The 18,906-nt window shown below is 43.7% G+C and overlaps 1 protein-coding gene across 3 annotated transcripts in view; it reads right to left on the bottom strand.

The window, feature by feature from the left end:
* Positions 1-14,928, bottom strand: part of LOC113918524 (myosin VIIA and Rab interacting protein) — a 417,240-nt gene extending 402,312 nt beyond the window's left edge. The window contains exon 1 of one of the 3 annotated variants that reach the window (XM_027587034.2): positions 14,700-14,928. The gene's annotated coding sequence lies outside the window, so the exon portion shown is untranslated. Of the gene's footprint in view, positions 1-14,317; positions 14,491-14,699 lie in introns of those variants that run through there. The other 2 variants (XM_027587037.2, XM_027587036.2) reach the window with 2 other exon arrangements.
* Between the last annotated feature and the right edge of the window lie 3,978 nt (positions 14,929-18,906).

Below are 18,906 nucleotides of genomic sequence, written 5' to 3'. Positions count from 1 at the left end.
AAGAAATCCTTTTCCACTGGAAAGGTAATTATTTGAGGAGTTCTTCCATGAACCTGGAGAAGAATCTCTTGAAGAAAATTAATGCCAGGTGGCTACAGCTGTTTATGTTCTGGGTTATAACCCAGGGTTCTCCCCTATTCAGGAAGGAGACACTGAAACTATTTCCAATAAAATATTGTGCTCACCTAAGCCTTTCAAACTGTGGTTATATTCAAAGATACACAAGCAATAGCATTATAAAGAGATTTGACCCCAGATCATATCCTATTGGATAGATAGCAAAGAGGTGAGTAGAGCTGCTCCAGACAAAATTCTTGACTTCCTTCTGACCAAAAAGTGCTAGATGCTATGCAAAATAAGTCTAACTTTTCCTGTTAAATGATATTCAATTCAGCTATGGGAAAACATTTAAATAAATTTAGAACAACTTGGCTGTGTGGATGTACTTCTTAACTGTATATTTCATTAAATCTAAATATGAATCAAGTAATTCTGATGAAAATTTAGCATCCAAATTGAGATTTGCCATGACTGAAAAATACACACCAGATTTAAAAGAGTAGCATGGAAAAAAAAAGATAGTAAAACAAGGCATTAATAATTTAATTAATTATTAATAAATGTAATAATTGCTTAATAAATATTTATAATAATTAATTAATAGATTGATTATATAGATTGGGACCTGCAACTAGATGAGAAAAGTGAAGGTAGAATGGGTCTGGGTATTATGCCAAGGGAAATAAGTCTATCAGAGAAAGACAATTATCATACGATCTCACTCATATGTGGAATTTAAGAAACAAAACAGAGGATCACAGGGAAAGAGAGGAAAAAAATAAAACAAGACGAAACCAGAGAGGGAGACAAACCATAAGAGATTCTCAATCACAGGAAACAAACTGAGGGTTGCTGGAGGGGATGGGGTTGAGGGATGGGGTGGCTGGGTGATGGACACTGAGGAGGGTATATGTTGTAGTGAGCACTGGGTGTTACATAAGACCGATGAATCACTGAACTCTACCCCTGATACTAATAATACACTATATGCTAATTAATTGAATTTAAATTTAAAAATGAAAAAAAAGAGAATGGGTTTGGGGAGAAGATCAGGGGTTCAGTTTTCGAAGAGTTGATTTGGATATGAGTATTGCACATCCAGGAGATGTCGAGTAGGTTATTCAAGGAGTTTGAGAGAGAGGTCCAGTCTGGAGATAAAGGTTTGAGGATCACTGGCATAGATGGTATTCAAAACCATGAAACAAGACCATGGTAAGGTCTGTAGGGAGGGAATATAAATAAAAAGGCAAAGGGGATCAAAGACTCAGCCATGGGGCACTCCAGCATTCAGAGGTCAACCAAAAGACAAAGAAGCAGCTGGAGAGAGGAGAAAGAACTACCAAGGATGTAGAAGGAATTTACAAGTGTATCCTCCAGACCCAGGGCAAAAAAAGTGTATCAAGAAAGAGGGGCTGACTGGCTGAGTCAAATGGTGCTAATGGAGCAAGAAGGGTGAGGACAAGAACAGCCCTTGTGTTCAATAAAGTGGGGTCGTTAGTCATTGGGCAGTTGCTGGTGGAGTTGATGAAACTGAGCTGGCAATCCACGGGGGGAGGGGGCGGTTAACAGAGAATGGGAGGAGAGAATTTGCAGACAATGAGTCTAGACAACTGTCTTTAGCAGTTTTTATATACAGGAAAGCAGAGAAACCAAGCCATAGCTAGAGGTGGAAATGAGTTACAGAGGGAGTGTTTTCCAAGAAAGGAGAAATAACGTGTTTGTAAGCCAGTAAGAATTAACTGATAGGGAGAGAAAACTGGCAATATAGAAGGAGAATCACTGGAGTGATATCCCTGAGTGTTCAAGGAAGGTGAGCAGCAGGGCCAGGGAGTGCAGGGTCTGACATTAGATCCAGGCACAGATATTTCACGGTTAGTACCAGAACACAAGGCAGATTATGTGGCTACAGATGAAGGCAGGTGGGTGGATGGTAGAGGGAGTCCGTGGGAGGTCTCCCCCCACCAATGGCTCCAGCTTTCTCAGCGGGAGTGGCAACAGGAACACTGTAAGAATGAGAATAGAAGGTGCACACGTCTGAGGCAACAGGGGAATGTGAAACAATCAACGAAGAGAATGGGAGAGGGCCAGGCCCAGGGAAGTATCAGGTAGCACTAAGGATCCACCCGATGTTCATGGCCACGCAAGGCCAGTCAACTGCTTGTGAGTGCTCCTTCGGCCACATTCCCCAGCACAGATGCAGGCAGGAGGACACAGAGACGGGGACTGAACCACTCTGTGCTTCTGCTGAGTGAGAAAGATGTGGTCTGGGATGGGTATGTGAACTGAGGGCGCACTCCAAGGATTGATTATAGGGCACACCATGAAATACAGGCTGGAAAAGGCAGAAGGAGAGGACCTCAAGGGTCCAGGGTCATGGACTGAAAGTCAGGAGATTGAGGGACTGTTGGAATTAGAGGAAGAGAGGGAAAGCGCTGGAAGATGGAAGCTGGTTCTCTGAACACACGATGCATGAAACAGATTATGAAGGGCTGGTCATTACTGGGAATGAGTGTCCATCTATGACTGTGGAAGTCAGTGGCAGGGTGGAGTGGAAGACAGAAATTGGAGCAAAGCAGGTCAAGGAACTGAGAGGCCTGGATGTTAGAAGGATCCTCTCCCTGTATGTTGAAGTGCCAGGACTAAGGCAGGAGCAGTGCTGCAGGGAGTGGCGGAGAATCTGGAGCTGAGCTCATCAGGAACTGGGGGAGTGGCCCTGGAGGCCGGGAGACTGACAAACAGGAGTGAAGAGCATGATGGGATGAGTCCTGTCCATTCAAGGCAAAGCAGGGGTGGGACCCGAATGACAAGGGGCAAGAGGGAGGGGTGTTTCAAATTTTGTCTTGACCAGGTCAGTGGAGGGCAGAAGGCCAGGGTAGATGTGATCTTTAACCCAGTGTGAAGGGCTCCTTTCAGGAAGAAAAGACAGATTACTACAAAAGAACAACAATCAGATTGTTAGCTGAATTCTTAGAATGCAACAACAGAATATGGAAAACAGTGCAATCATATTGTCAACAAATTGCATACTATGTGAAAAAAATAATAATAAAAAAGAGTTAAAGTCCGACTAAAACACCAGACAACACTAACATATATTTTGGGGAAGAGGGGTGATCAGACTTAAGTATAAAGTCCTTGAATTGCTCAGGAAGACAGAAATTACTCTGACTTAGTTTGGATTTTGTTAAGGTAAACATGTACGCTGAACTTACCATATTGTAAATATGGTAAGTTTATAGAAAAAAGAAACTGAGTGTAAAGTTTTGAATAAGTGAGGGAAGAAAATGTAATGTGGAGTAGGACAGAGGATCTAAATTATACAAAAAGCAACCGGTAACCAAGTACATAAAAGGTGGGACACGCTAAAATGGTAAAATAGATCCAAATATATTAACAGCAGCACTGTAAATGAACATAACTTTCACATTAAAAAATATAGGTTAAAAAAAGCAAGTTTATGCTCTTTAAAACAGTTTCACAAGTGAAATAAAAATACACAGAACTGTTGGCAGTGGGGCGCCTGGGTGGCTCAGTCCATTAAGTGTCTGCCTTCGGCTCAGGTCATGACCCCAGGGTCCTGGGATCGAGCCCCGCGTCGGGCTCCCTGCTCAGCGGGGAGCCTGCTTCTCCCTCTCCCTCTGCCTGCTGCTCCCCCTGCTTGTACTCTCACGCTCTCTCTGTAAAATAAATAAAATCTTAAAAAAAAAAAAGAAATGTTGACAGTGAAAGTATAAGAAAATGATAAGACAGGCAAATACAAAGCAAAAGAAAACTGGCATAGCTCTATTAAAACAGACTCGGGGCTGGGTAGCTCAGCTGGTTAAGCATCTTACTCTTGATTTTGGCTCAGGTCATGATGTCAGGGTCTTTAGATCAGCCCCACCACAGGCTCCCCGCCCAGCAGGGAGATTCTCTCTCTCCCTCTCCTTCTGCCCCTACCCCCTTCAAATAAATAAATAAATCTTTTTTAAAAATAAATAAAAAATAAATGAAACAGACTTAGAAACAAGGAGCATTATGGGTCATTAACAGGGTTGTTTCATAATGATACATACTGAGTTGACCCAGAATGCACCTAATAACATAAACAAAGCAGGGCGCCTGGGTGGCTCAGTCGGTTAAGTGTCAGCCTTCGGTTCAGGTCATGATCCCAGAGTCCTGGGATGGAGTCCTATGGCGGGCTCCCTGCTCGGCTGGGAGTCTGCTTCTCTGCCCCTGCCCTGGTTCCTGAGCTCTGCCTGTCTTTCTCTCTCGCTCGCTCTCTCTCTCTGTCAAATAAATAAATTTTAAAAATCTTTAAAAAAATACACAAAGCAAAAATTGAAAGAAGCCCAAGATGAAACTGACAAATTCACTTCTATAAATTCCTCCCTCAGTAACTGATTAAGCTGCAAAAAAAAGAGTAAAGATGGAAGATTTGAAAAACACAATTAACTAGCTTAAGCTAATGAACATATATTGATCACTGCAACCAATTACTTTATTTTCAAGAAAACATGGAAATTTATAAAAACTGACAATGTACCAGACCATAAAACAAATCCCAACAAATTTCAAAGAATTGGAATCATGTAGACCACATTCTTTAATCACTATGTATTAAAATAGAAAAAACAATGGCTAAAAAGTTTTGAAATTTTTAAAAATAAAACAAAAGTATATAAAGAACTCATAAGTCAAAGGAGAAATCATAACAAAAATGTTAAAAATTTACATGTGGACAATAAAAACACTTCAAATCAAAACTGTGGAGGACAAATATTGCTAAAGCAATACTTGAGGCAAATTTATTGGGCTAAATGCATATCTAAGTAAGAAGAAAGGCTGGAAGTTAATGAGTTAACCTTGGAAATTTAAGAGATTAGAAAAAGAATGAAGTCAAAGAAAGTAGACGGAAGGAAACAATGATGAGAACAGAGCTTAATAAAATAAAAAATAATGTCAAAATAGAGAAAAGGAATCCAAAATTTGGCTCTCTGGAAAGTCTGAAGAGAATCTGTATGCCTGGTGAGACTGATGAGGAGAAAAAGAGGGATGGGACCCATCTGGGGCGGTAGGAAATGGTGGCGGCTGCTACAGGCTTTCTTATCCCACTGTGACCCAGAATGAACTTGTGCCCAGCTAAGGGCTCTCGCCCTCCTGAGAAGTGGTCTTGACTAAACACCCTCAGCACATCTCTGTGCCTCCAATGCGCCCCCACTCGGTCTCACTTCTTTAGGCAGCCCTCCCTTTTGGGGGAAGCAATTTTAACCATCTCTCCCATTTGCCAAAAATGGCGTTTTTGTTTCTCATTGTCTTCATTGTGTTTGGATCATTTTAAGAAAAGAGAAGAGGGGAAATAACAGCATTGTATTGCCATCTACCACCAGCAGCAGTTGGAAGGGAAGGAAACTGAGGCAGATAGTGGGGTAGCATTGAGGCAGTAGGAAGGGAAGGATGAGGAACCTGGAAGCTGTGGGAGGAAGGAGTCAGAACTGGGAGCACAAAGGGACACTGAGGGGATCTCCGCAGCATTCAGGCACCAGACTGCAAGATCTGCAGTCCTGGGAGAGGCACCTGACATTTACTGGACCGCGAAGCCGAAAAACCAACTGGCAGATTTCTAGAAGACTAAACAAGGATTCAATTAAAATAGCATTTTAAAAAAATTTTTCTTCTAATTACCCATAAAAGAAAGACACTAATCTTGAATACTCTGGTTACATGTCATTCTAGTAAATCCAAGTCCCTAAGGATCAATAAATTGCTTTGCAAAAAAAGCAAAACAGCCAAGCCACATTTATATAACACAAACACAAAACAGCACCTGCCACATCTTCTGAGTCTGGAGCTATACAGATAAAGTGAAATGATGCTTGAGACAATGGTCTTCAAAAGGAGGTTAGGAAGAGGTTTGGGGCTAGAAGCACTTCTCCAGACTGGGGAATCTTCAGAGAAAACAGTATAAAGAGATGGGCTATTTTCCTTTTCTGCGGTATAGATATCTAGGCTTCCAAGCCTAGAAAATAACCCTGCACACTTGGACACAGTTATATTTTATACCAAAAAGAAAGAACCATATAGAATGACATGGTCATCTGAGTCACGAGTCAGTGTCAAAAGATTATTTGGGGACCTTGGCAAATAGCCACATTAGATCCTAGGAGCCACGAGAACCTCTGTCCTCCAGGCACCCGCCCTTCCTTGCATGTCTTGCATTCTTTTCTCAAGTGTCTGCTCAATGAGATTAATTGTCAGCCCACAGAATGGATTTGTACATCCCAGCTGCAGATCGTGTGTCTGTGGTATTATGCTGTAAATCACAGCCACAAAAGAACTTTCTATAGAGTGTTTTTCTTTCCTCAGCTGATGATATATAAATATAGGCAAAAAATTTAACTCATAATTACTTACAGAAGGTAATGCGGGGGTATAACACATGGTTGAATACTGAACCAAAAACAGTTTTCAGACAGCATTTAGGCCATTTTATAAAGCCCTTTTTATGCTCCTGACACAAATGCAGACTTGATTCTCAGAGTACACTTGAAGCGGGACAGATTTCTCTCAGTAAAATTTCCAGCCTGTCCCCAACCAAGTTCATCGTTCAGCCTTTTCCCCACTAACATTCTGTCGATTTCATGCTGTTCTGCTATCACCAGCAACTGATCGCATAAACTCTTTGGCATTAAGGTATTAATGGCACAACATTATTCTAGAGTTATTCCCCCAGCCTTCTAAATTTTATAAGATGAGGTGATGAAAAGGAACAACTGTCCAATGGTGGAACCCACACCCTGGGATGGGGAGGAATAGTGCTGGACAGAGGTGCTTCTCCTGTTCTCTTCACTAGGGGCCCATCTCCTTTTGCAGGCTACCCTGAAAAAGCACTACTAAACAGATTACTTTATTTTATTTTTTTATTGTTATGTTAATCACCATATATTACATCATATGTTTTGGTGTAGTGTTCCATGATTCATTGTTTGTTCATAACACCCAGTGCTCCATGCAGAATGTGCCCTCTTTAATACCCATCACCAGGCTAACCCATCCCCCTACCCTCCTCCCCTCTAGAAACCAAAGTTTGTTTTTCAGTCCATCATCTCTCCTGGTTCGTCTCCCCCTCTGACTTACTCCCCTTCATTCTTCCTCTCCTGCTATCTTCTTTTTCTTTTTTCTTAAAATATGTTGCGTTATTTATTTCAGAAGTACAGATCTGTGATTCAACAGTCTTGCACAATTCACAGCGCTCACCGTAGCACATACCCTCCCCAATGTCTATCACCCAGCCACCCCATCCCTCCCACCCCCCACCACTCCAGCAACCCTCAGTTTGTTCCTGAGATTAAGAATTCCTCATATCAGTGAGGTCATATGATACATGTCTTTCTCTGATTGACTTATTTCACTAAGCATAACACCCTCCAGTTCCATCCACATCGTTGCAAATGGCAAGATCTCATTCCTTTTGATGGCTGCATAATATTCCATTGTGTATATATACCACATCTTCTTTATCCATTCATCTGTCGATGGACATCTTGGCTCTTTCCACAGTTTGGCTATTGTGGACATTGCTGCTATAAACATTGGGGTGCACGTACCCCTTCGGGTCCCTACATTTGTATCTTTGGGGTAAATACCCAGTAGTACAATTGCTGGATCGAGTGGTAGCTCTAATTTCAACTGTTTGAGGAACCTCCATACTGTTTTCCAGAGGGGTTGCACCAGCTTGCATTCCCACCAACAGTGTAGGAGGGTTCCCCTTTCTCCATATCCCCGCCAACATCTTAAACAGATTACTTTTTACTTAAACTCTTACCAATTCTTCTAGGCTAAGGAAATATATATGATGTTTATGATTTATACTTACATTTAATCATTTCTAATGATGTAAGTTTTGAAATGAAAAGGTCAAGAACCTATGAGTTTTCTCAATGAACTTTAGGATATTTATGTACACACAAACATACATACATATATACTTTTTCCTTTAACACCTTTGCTCCTCCTTCTCTAATATTACTGTTTTCTTACTGTGACAAATGCTGTCTGTCCACACGGCCACAGAAATTTAAATGACCATGACCACTTTGGGGAGCAATTTGGCACCAGGTGGTCAAGCTGTAAGTGTGCATAAAATAAAATATGATCATGCAATCCCACTTCTGGGCATATATTCTCAAGATTTCCTTTTGCATGTGCATAAATACATTTCAAAGATGTTAACTGCATACATACATGTAATAGCCAAAAGAAATAATCTAAAAATCCATCATGGAGGAACTCATCTTTTAAATATGGTATTTTCATATGATGGAATGGTATTTAACATTAAAATATGAACATGATTTGTATAAAACAATCTGTTCTCTCAAAAACACCAAGTGATAATACAAGTTTTTTTTACAGAAAGTAAAAGAGGGGCACGTGGGTGGCTCAGTCCATTAAGCGTCTGCCTTCAGCTCAGGTCATGATCCCAGGGTCCTGGGATGAAGCCCTGCATTGGGCTCCCTGCTCAGCAAGGAGTCGGCTTCCCCTCTCCCTCTGCCCCACCCCTGCTCATGCTCTCTCTCTCTCTCTTTCTCTCAAATAAATAAAATCTTTAAAAAGAAAAAAAAAAGAAAGTAAAAGAAAAACAACCCTCATGGAAAACTCTATAGTGAAGTCGGCTATGAAGAACTAATAAACATGAAGATATGTTCTGCCTTGCTAGAAAAAAGCAAAATAAAAAACAAGAGTCATTGTCTGTGAAACTGGAAATGATGATGAATAATTGTATTTATTGCTGGCAAGGCATGGGGATCTGGCACACTCATACATGACTAATAGCAAAATAAATTTATAAAATTTCCTAGAGGGTTATTTGGCAATATGTATCAAAAATTTAAGGAAAAGTAAACAACTTTCTTTCTTTTAATATTTTATTTACTTATTTGACAGAGAGAGACACAGTGAGAGAGGGAACACAAGCAGGGGGAGTGGGAGAGGGAGAAGCAGGCTTCCCGCTGAGCAAGGAGCCCGATGCAGGGCTCGATCCCAGGACCCTGGGATTATGACCTGAGCGGAAGGCAGACACTTAACGACTGAGCCACCCAGGTGTCCCAGTAAACAACTTTCAACAAAGTAATTCATCTTAAGGAAACAAAAACGTATAGAAGGATGAAGTTACAATACAGAGTATAAAGTGCTTAATGTTTTAAAGTATGATTTTGTTGAATAAATTATGGTACTTAAACGAAATGAGTTATGAGGAGGATAAAAATAATGTCACAGAAGAATAATCACTGACTTTAACATTACTTGTATGTTGTTGAGTTTAAAAAATGACCTTATAGGTATTTTAAAAATCATATTCAAATGGTCCTTATTATTCAAGGTGTCTGGTACCAGGGAAGTGTCACATAAAGTGAATCCACTTAAATTGGAGATCAAGATTTCACAGTAAATAATGGAAAATTAGAAGTTTTGATAGGCACTATATTTGAAAAAAAAGAAACAAGAAAATATGTTTTATTTGATATTTTACCAAATTTTGTTAACAGTATTTTTCATGAAAAGGGATATTTAGGGAAGATCCTAAAATTCATGTCAAAGCCTAAGGGGTCAAGGATAACCAAGTCAATTTTGAAGAAAAAGGCTAAGAAGAAAAGAATTATTATAAAGCTTTAATAATTCAATGAAACTGTATTAGCTCAGGAGTCACAAAGAGATGAAGAGAACAGAGCAGAGTTCAGAAACAGATCCAAAAATATAACAGAAACTGGTATATGACAGAGATGGCAACAAAATAAGTAAGAGAATAGGTAACTATTCATTAAATGATAATGGGAGAAGTGGTTTTCAGTATGGAAAACAATTAGATCCCTGTCTCATACAACATAGCAATACAAATTTCAGATGAGTTTAAAGATTTGAAAGTTATATCTAGTAAAAAATGGCAATGTACAGAAAAGAAACTTTGAAAACCAAAATATATTTTTTAACAATCTCTAAGGGTGGGGTGCCTAGCTGGCTCAGTTGGTAGAACATGTGACTCTTGATCTCAGGGTTGTGAGTTCAAGCCCCACACCGGGTGTAGAGATTGCTTAAAAATAACTCTTTAAAAAACAAACAAACAAAAAACCTCTACAGGAAATGCAAAGTAAAAGAGCAGTGAAACACATTCCATGCTTATTAGATGAACCAAAATTAAAACATCTGATGGCACAAAGATATGGGGATACAGGGAACTCCAATACAGTGCTAGTGGGAGTATAAAGTGCCCCCACCACTACAGAGGGCCATTTGCAAAAGCCAGTAACAGATAGATGTTGATGTAAGCATATCCTCCTACCCAGTTATTCAACTTCTGGGGATATAAATCCTAGACACACATACATTTGTACAAGACCTTATCAAGGATATTCCCTGCAATATTTTTCATAATAGCAAAAGGTAAAAACATCTTTTTGTTCACCAACGAGCAATATTTAAACTCTGGTATACCAAACAAGGAAATACTATGTTAAAATGTATCAACTAAACATAATTATCAACAAATGTTATCAACATATGTTTAAAAAACAATGTTGGGTGAAAAAAAAAACAAATTACAAAAACAAATAACAGACATTTACATAAAATTTTACATAAAATTTTGAACATAAAATAAGACTCCACATTCTGGTGGGCCCACACTCAGTCCCAACGTTGCAGGTTGCATGGGCTCAACCCCAAACTCTCATCCTTCACTGTCTGAATTTCCCTTTTGCTCAGCAGGGAAGTTTCTACTTAATGGCAATCCCATATTTAGCCTTAAGTAGCTATTACATGTAAGGCGCTCTACCAGGTGCCAGGGAAGACAGAAGAAGAATTGTGCAAGGCTCCTCTCACCCCACAGAAGGGCACATAACTCAGCTGGGGAAGTCATCTGCGAGACTTGGTGCTCAGTCCTTGTTCTGGCTCCCATAATGTGCAAACTCAGAAAGAGTGCTTCCAGGCCCAGTTCCTTCATCTAGAAAATGAGAAAGCCACCCTCCTCCTGTGATGAAGATTAACTGAATATATATATATATTTAGGGTCTAGCACATGGCAAATATTCAGCTCTCTTAGCAACCACCGGCATGGCAGCCAGCGCATGAATACAGTCTTCTAAGCAGCATCTCGGTCACACCGACAGTAAAAAGAAAAGGCACTGGATGGGTCGGCTTGGCCCTCTCCACAGCTGGATACAACAGGCCCCCCACCCTGTGGTCTCCCCGCGGGACTTGGCTCCCACCCTGGAGCCACCTCTGGAACCCAGAGGGCATTTCATTGGGCAGCAGTTTGGCTACACCCAATGCCTGTGTTTATTCTTCCAAGTTCACCACGGACAGTGCTCTGTGCTACCTGCCTCAGGAAAGAGAACTCCTTCTCTGACACCTTTGGGGGAATTCTGGGGTGAAAGGAGACCCAGATAATCACAACACACCTGAGCTAGCTTCTCAGCCAACTCTCTTTACACAGTTCCATACTACCAAAGAGAGGGCCACAGTGTCTCAGCTCCCCCTTCTCCAACACACGTGCCTCCAACCCACAAGCCACCCTCCTGAAAAGCCGGGACTGGGTTCGATCCATGGACTTAGTGCAGCAGGCACCAGAGGAGAGGCCTGTCTGTCCAACACTGGAAAAACCACAGTGCTTGGAAATCACTTCTGGAGCTGCTGAACTGTTGGATTTTATTCCTGGGACTCCTTCCTGGGGGCTTGGGAAAGAATGTTGGGTATTGCAGTTCTCCAGCCAACGTGGCGCCACCATGTGGCAACAGCACACACAGTTTATAAATCACTCAGCCTTGACATTCTGTGATCCTCTACCAATTTTTAATTTTGAGAAATTCAAAACATTCCCATTTTTATGTTTCAAATGAGAATTCATTAACATTTTTTATGTCTATTTTATCATGACACCAGTTCAGACTTGCATTTTTCCCAATACATTCTATGAATAAACTGGCTTCAATTTATCAATATCATCCTGTTACATCTGGGGTCTGGCTTGTCTCACTGCCCAAGAACCTATTGTGGGGAGGGGAGGAGACAACCAGTTTAGACTCCACCCAGATCCTAAGACCAAATTCTCCCTTCTAGATTTCTGGACTGGCTTACCTATAACTACCTTTGGTTTGCATACATTAAAAGAGGAGGTAGAAAAATCAAACAGTTTCATTTTAGCTTTGAAACTAAACTGGTGAAATAAATAATAAGAAGAATAAAAATAAAACTTGCCTGACAAAACAAAGCAGGATGATGATTACCCTTGGGGTATAGTACCTATAGAGGACAAGGGGAGACTGGGAACATTCTAGGTCTTAATCTGTGCACTGGTTATACAGGGGTGGTCAATTTGTGAAAATCCAGAGTGTACCCTTCAGATCTGTGCCATTTTCTGTGATCATGTCCTGGCTTAATGTAATATTAAAACAAAGTCACCAAGTTCTAACCAGTTGTCCCTCTTTAACTTGCCTTTGGGACAAAAGGCTGTGCAGACACAATATGAACTAAGAACAGGGGATGCCCATTTCTCTCTGAGGTATTTCAGTCTTCGCCAATTGATTTCTCCAAAGGCCAAGACCACAGATGAGCTCTCCTTCTGCCCCTCTGGGAGGAGAGGAAGGAGACAGGACACAATCTAGACCACTGTTAGTTTACATCACTGGCCCGGCTAACACTTCACTCTTCCAAAAATGAGCAGACTCTGGAGCAGACAACTGCCCCTCCCTTTCCCCTTCCACAAGAAACCAAGGCCACAAAGAGATAACACCTGTCTCCACAGAGACACACTTCAGCTCCACAGAGACAACCCCCCCACACACACACACACGCACACACACACACACAGAGTGCCTCACCACCACCAGAGACTGCCCTAACCCTACAGAGACAGCTAGCTTCCAGCCCACACACCACAGATGGGGCAAGGGGTCATTGTGAGAGATGTGGCTACCCATGGACAGGTAAGGAACATCAACTGGAAGGTGAAATGTAGTATTTTCAAAGTCTTACCAAACTAAATTTCTCTGTAAAGATTTTTAGATCTAATAAAGTCCCAGAGACTGCTGTAAAAAAAATTCTTGAAATCACCTCCACTTCTACCCACAGCTCAGATCATCCGGAACCATCTTTCTTCTACTTTCACCTCTACCATGTCCCCTGAACCCTAACTACCTAGGGAAGACTAAAAAGCAGGGATTATTCTGCTTTATAGATTAAAAAAAAAATTAAGGCTCAGGGGTACCTGGCTGGCTCAGTTCAATAGAGCATTCCACTCTTGATCTTGGGGTCCTGAGTTCAAGCCCCAAGTTGGGCATAGAGATTAATTAAAAAAAAAAAGTTGAGGTTCAAAGATGTTTGTCAGATATCAAAAAATTATCCAAGTAACCATCTGATCACTGAGTTAGGGCGAGGTAGCCTGAGTTGGAGGAACAGAGTAAGAATGTCAAAAGAGGAGGGGTGACTGTCCCCAGTACAAAGCTCTGAGAACCACCCACAGCCCCACAGGAGCTGCCTCAAAGGAGTTGGAGTCAATTGTTCACATCCGGCAACAGTTACACATTCTGCGACTTGGACTCCACCCTCCCCAGGGAAAGTGCAACAAACCCAGATCTGGGGGCAGGGAGTAGGGCGGACAGGAATGAAGCCAGACTTAAGGCATTTTCTTAAAGCAGATGAGAGCCAATGTTGGCTAAGCCAACAGCGGAGCGTACACGCTTCTCCTCTTTTACGAAGTCCCTGGGCCCAAACTGGTGTGTATGGTCTCTCCCATACTTATCCTCGGAGACAGGGCTTCTTTGGGAGAAGGAAAAGGAGCAGGATGGATCGAAGAGCAGGCCTCTAGCAAATTCCCCTACCCTACCGAGACCTTAGCAAATTAAATGACTGGGAATGGAGGGGATGCTGCAAATGCCGCAGATCCAGGAGTCCCTGCCGAGGAAGCGCTCCCCCGCGGATACCCCCCAAATCTCCGTAGGGTCCCTTGGGATCGGCTCCCGACCTCTCCAAATCCGGCGAAGTTGGGGGAGGGGGGGAAAGGAATTATGAAAAGGAGACCGGGATGAAGCTGAAGTGACCATCCGTCCGCAACAGCGCGCCCCTACCCAATCAGTCCGCGTACCTGGCCAGACGCGACCCACTAGGGTTCTTACTCCGCGCACCGGCCATGACCTTGAGCGAGTCCCTTATTAGCCCCATTTCACAGATATTAAGAGTCCGAAAGAGTCAAGTCCGGCGCCCTGAAGTGCTCCGGGCTGCTTACCCGATAGTTCCAGGCGCCCAGGCGGTGCGCCCGCAGCGTAGTAGGTGCGCGGTGAACCGCAGCCCAAGAGCTACGTGGCCAGTGGGGAACGCCAAACGCGAGGGAAACGCAGAGGCGAGCTCCGGCCCCGGCCGAGGAAGAAAGGGGCGGTTCCGACTCTGCGACGATCCTCTAGCAAGTTCAACGGCTCCCACCCCCGCCCCCAAGCCCCTCCGTCAAGGCAGACTGGTCGTGCCCTGGGGCCCTGGCTCAGGACTCGCACGGTGTGTGTGTGGGGGGGGGAGGGACGTGAGAGACACCTCCACACCCCCACCCCCGAAGTTGCGGCAACGCAAGCGGGAGAGTGGCGCAAAGCCGCCAGAGGGGAGGGGACGGTACTCACAGGGGGTGGCCGGGCTGGAGCAGGTCCGTGGCCGGGGTCATCGATGGCGGCCACCGCGACTCAGGATGCCTGGGGCACCTGCCGCAGCAGCGCGGCGCGTGGATGAGCGAGCTGCGAGCACCGAGGCAGGGGCGCGGGTCGGTCGGCGCACCGGATCTGAGGTGCAGCGCCGCGGGGGCTCGGCCGTCAGAACCGCAACCGCAGCGGGAGCCCGGGAGCTGGCAGGAGACCGGAGCGCGGCGGTGGCAGCGGCCGCGAGGGAGGCGCCCGCGCCGCAGGCAGCGGGTGCCAGCCTGGCCGCAGCCGCCGCCGACACCTGCTGGCCCGGCCGACGGCCAATCAGAGTTGCCCGGGGCGGGGGCGCGTGCGGAGGCGGGGCGGGGGCGCCAGCGGGGCGCCCGGCCCGGGAGGCGATGCGCGCTCGCGCCTGCGCCGGGGCATGGGGCGCCCTCCAGGCCGGTTCCTCCGAAGCTCCCCCGGCGCGCGGGCGGCAAGCGCCGGGAGGGGCGGGGCACATAGGGAGGAGGCGGGGCTGGGGCTGCGCGCGCCCGGGGCGGGGACCCGCGCCCCTTCTAGGGCTCTTCCCAGCCGGGCAGTGCAGTGGTGGGGCCCCGGCTCGGGAGCCCTCAAGCAAGACCTCAGGTCACTCCTATCTTTGAAGTGAGGTTTTTCCTGTTCCCTGCCCCTGCGCCCCGGGGGCCCAGACCCTCCCTGACCGCGGAGTGACGCGTCACCCGAATCCGGGGTCGTCCTGGCTCTACCAGAGCGGCCGCTCGCCCTCCGGAGTGTGGGCACCGTCTCTCCCAAGCCTCACCAAAGCTGGCGTGGCGCTTCTCCAAAGCCAGCTCTTCCTCATTTCACAGTCCCTGGGTATTTAAAAGTCACCGTGGTGACCCATGCCCTGGTCTGGATTCCTTTCATTCTGTCAGGAATTGACTGTGCTAGCGACGCTCAGTCGTTCAACAGACACTGACTGGCTTCGCGCTGGGCTCCGGGTCTGTCCCGGGCTACTGCGCGCCCAAACCTCCGAAGCCCCCATCGCTGCCGCACCGGCGGGTGACTGAGCCGGCGCTGCCAGAAGGACGCCGGAAGATTGCCGCGAGTGAGGGACGCGTTCGGGCCCCTGCCAGGAGGTCCAGGTCCTGGAAGAACGCCTGGGAGTTGAAAGCCCCGTCCAGGCCAGGGCTTCATAGAGCGTTTGCATCTATCAGGCGCAGGGCCCGGAATCTCCCTAAGACGGACTGCCTCAGCCCCAACGACTGGGCTGTGAAAACACATTGTCAGTTTTAGCCGCAACATGGAAGTCACTCGATCAAAATAACGCGTTTGTGGAGCTACATTGGTGATTCCTAAAACCCTGGGAGTCCTTTCGCAGGACGGTGGATTAAGAATGTTCTCTCCGTGTGAATTTGCTCAGTAGAAATGGATGGCTCCTTTGCTGATCTGCCCGCCCCAGCAAAAAACAAAAACAAAAACCTTTAAGAAGGGAACTTGGAAGATAAAAGAGTTGATTTCTCTGAAGATCGAGTTTCCTTTATTAAAGGGATTTTATCATCCACAAACTGGCTAAAGTGGAAGAACGTTTGTGTTTTGTCCCTATTTTGTTTAGAGTCACTTTTATTTACCCGTGCTTGATTAGCGTTGGCATGGTACGGAATTCCAAAAGTGTAGATGGATACACAGTTAACAAGACTCCCTTCTGTCCTTGCTCCCAGCGTCTCAGTTCCTCTCCCTGGGGGCACCATTGCCATTATGTCCCGTTTACCCCAGAGAAAAATCTAATCAACCAAATGTATTTGTCCAATGTTCTTATTTTTACCTTATGTTATACAAAATGGTAGGTCTAACTTCAGGCACAGGCCAGCAGATTAAAGGGTTAAATGTAGAATGTGAAGGGATTACTCTCCACATGGGGCCCAGTAGTGGCAGCATCAGGACAAGAATGGGGGCTCTCAGGTCAAAGGTTATTTGATATCAGGCTGGTGTTTGCAAAACTGACCTAACATATAAATTTGCCTCTTTACGGACTCTTTCAGAATCAAGATCCTAACATCTTGCGTTAAGTGATAAACATTTCAAAAGAAAAACAAATACATATAGAAGAGTTTGTTGATTTGGGCAATGTTACAAATAAGACAGGAAGAAAGTACAGATGGAAATCCGATGTTATGAACAGGAAAGAGCCCCAGTTCCCTATTTGTCATCTTGTAGGTCAGAAACAGACACAACTTCCATTCTTCAGCTGAGCTATTACTGATTTTTTTTTTTAACATTCCCCATGAAAGGTTTGGCATTTGAAGATGAGTTGGGTAACAATGAGCCTGCAAGATGACCTAATGTGCTACCCCCTTGATTACTCTATCCTGAGCTGCCATTCAGCAAAATTTTACTGAATAGCCATCTCTTCTTTTGCTTCTCATGACTCACAGGCAGTGTTTGTTTTTCCCTTTTCTGCATGATCTTGACCACTGTAAAAGTTTTAATGGATTCTTCCTTTATCAAGAAGAGCTCATTGACTTTTGTGCACCAAGCATATGTATCTCATCTTCTTTTAAAACATGAATCAGACAGTCCATTTCTTAGCCAGAAGATTGATGAGTTTATCCTGGCAAGAAAAGGGCATGTCTCAGGAGGATTCTGAGTAGAATTAAAAGAGCATTAATCACAAGACTGGGGTGCCAGTATGACCTTACTGCTTCCTGTCTTTGTGACCTTGGACAAGTTACTTAACTTTGCTGAATCCTAGATTCCCTAGATATAAAATGTGGCATAATCCTCTCCACTGCCCTGCAAGATTGTTATTAATTGATACAATGTATGTGAAATTGCTTGGCACATAATGAGATTTAACATGTTAGCTATCGAAAAATGATCATTTTAGTCTGGAAAAAAATGAGTTTATAAAGGAAGTTTCTATACCATTTTGTGGCATGCGCTGGCATAGAAGTGATGAAAACTTCACCCACTACTTCCCTATCAGCCAAAACATGATATCTGATTTTCTAGAAAAATGTATCTCTACCTCTCCCATTTCAACTTAGTGTTTGTTATGTAATATCAGTTATTTGGGTGTATCTCCAGTCTCCCTAATTAGACTGGAAATGCCTCAAAGTTGGAACTATGTCACATCTTTGATTCCTATGGGCACCTCGAACATTATCTTGATAAATTGTAGATATCCAACGATTATTTGTTAAATGAAAAGTAAGTGGGTGAAAAGAAAATTTGTTAAATTGGACCTAATCAAAAAAAAATTTTAAACCCATTTGTTCTGTAAAAGACCCTATTAAGAGGATGAAAAGACAATGGTACACTGGGAAAAATATTTTCAAATAATATATCTGACAAAGGACTGTATATATAAAGAACTCTCAATATTCAATAGTAAAAACTCCCAGTCTAATTAGAAAATGAGCACATGATATGAAGAGATATTTCACCAAAGAGTGTATACAGCTGACAAATAAGCACATGAAAAGGTGCTCAACATCATTAGCCAAGGGAAATGTAAATTAAAACCATAATGAGATATCACTACATACTATTAGAATGGGTTAAGATAAAAAATTGTGATGACACCAAATCCTGATGAGGAGACAGAGAAATTGTGATACATATGGATTGCTGGTGGGAATGTAAAATGGTGCAACCACTCAGGAAAACAATGTGGCTATTTCTTTTAAAACTAAAATTGAAACTATCAACCATACAATCCATAAATTTCACCTTAAGCATTTGTCCTGGAGAAATGAAAACTTGCATTCACACAAATCTTTTACAAACTGAGCCACAAAGGACCAGTCCTCAATCAACAGCTCCACGCAGCACAAGATAGCAAAAGAGCAGAGGACCATGACACACATCCAGTCTGCTTGCTGTACGAAGAAATGGGATGCAGCTCACTGGACTAAGTGAACACTCATGGTTTTGGACAAGTCAAGGAGAGGTGGGAAGCTTCAAAATGGAAATCCTGGACATTCTGCTCTTCAGCAGTGATTACCTGGAAAAACAAAAGACATGTGACCATACATGTATCATATTGATGAAATAGGTCATACTGGACTAAATAGAACTAAAAATAGAAATGCATAGAAAAAGAATTCATTGTTTCTGGTAAGTACAGTGTTTTTCTCCAAGGTATTTTTTAGAACAATTAATATTTTATTATACAGCTATTCACGCCCTACTAAATAATGGCTTCTAAAAA

This window comes from Zalophus californianus, chromosome 1 (assembly GCF_009762305.2).
Source record: "Zalophus californianus isolate mZalCal1 chromosome 1, mZalCal1.pri.v2, whole genome shotgun sequence".
NCBI lineage: Eukaryota > Metazoa > Chordata > Mammalia > Carnivora > Otariidae > Zalophus > Zalophus californianus.
This window is presented reverse-complemented; position numbering and strand designations above follow the sequence as displayed.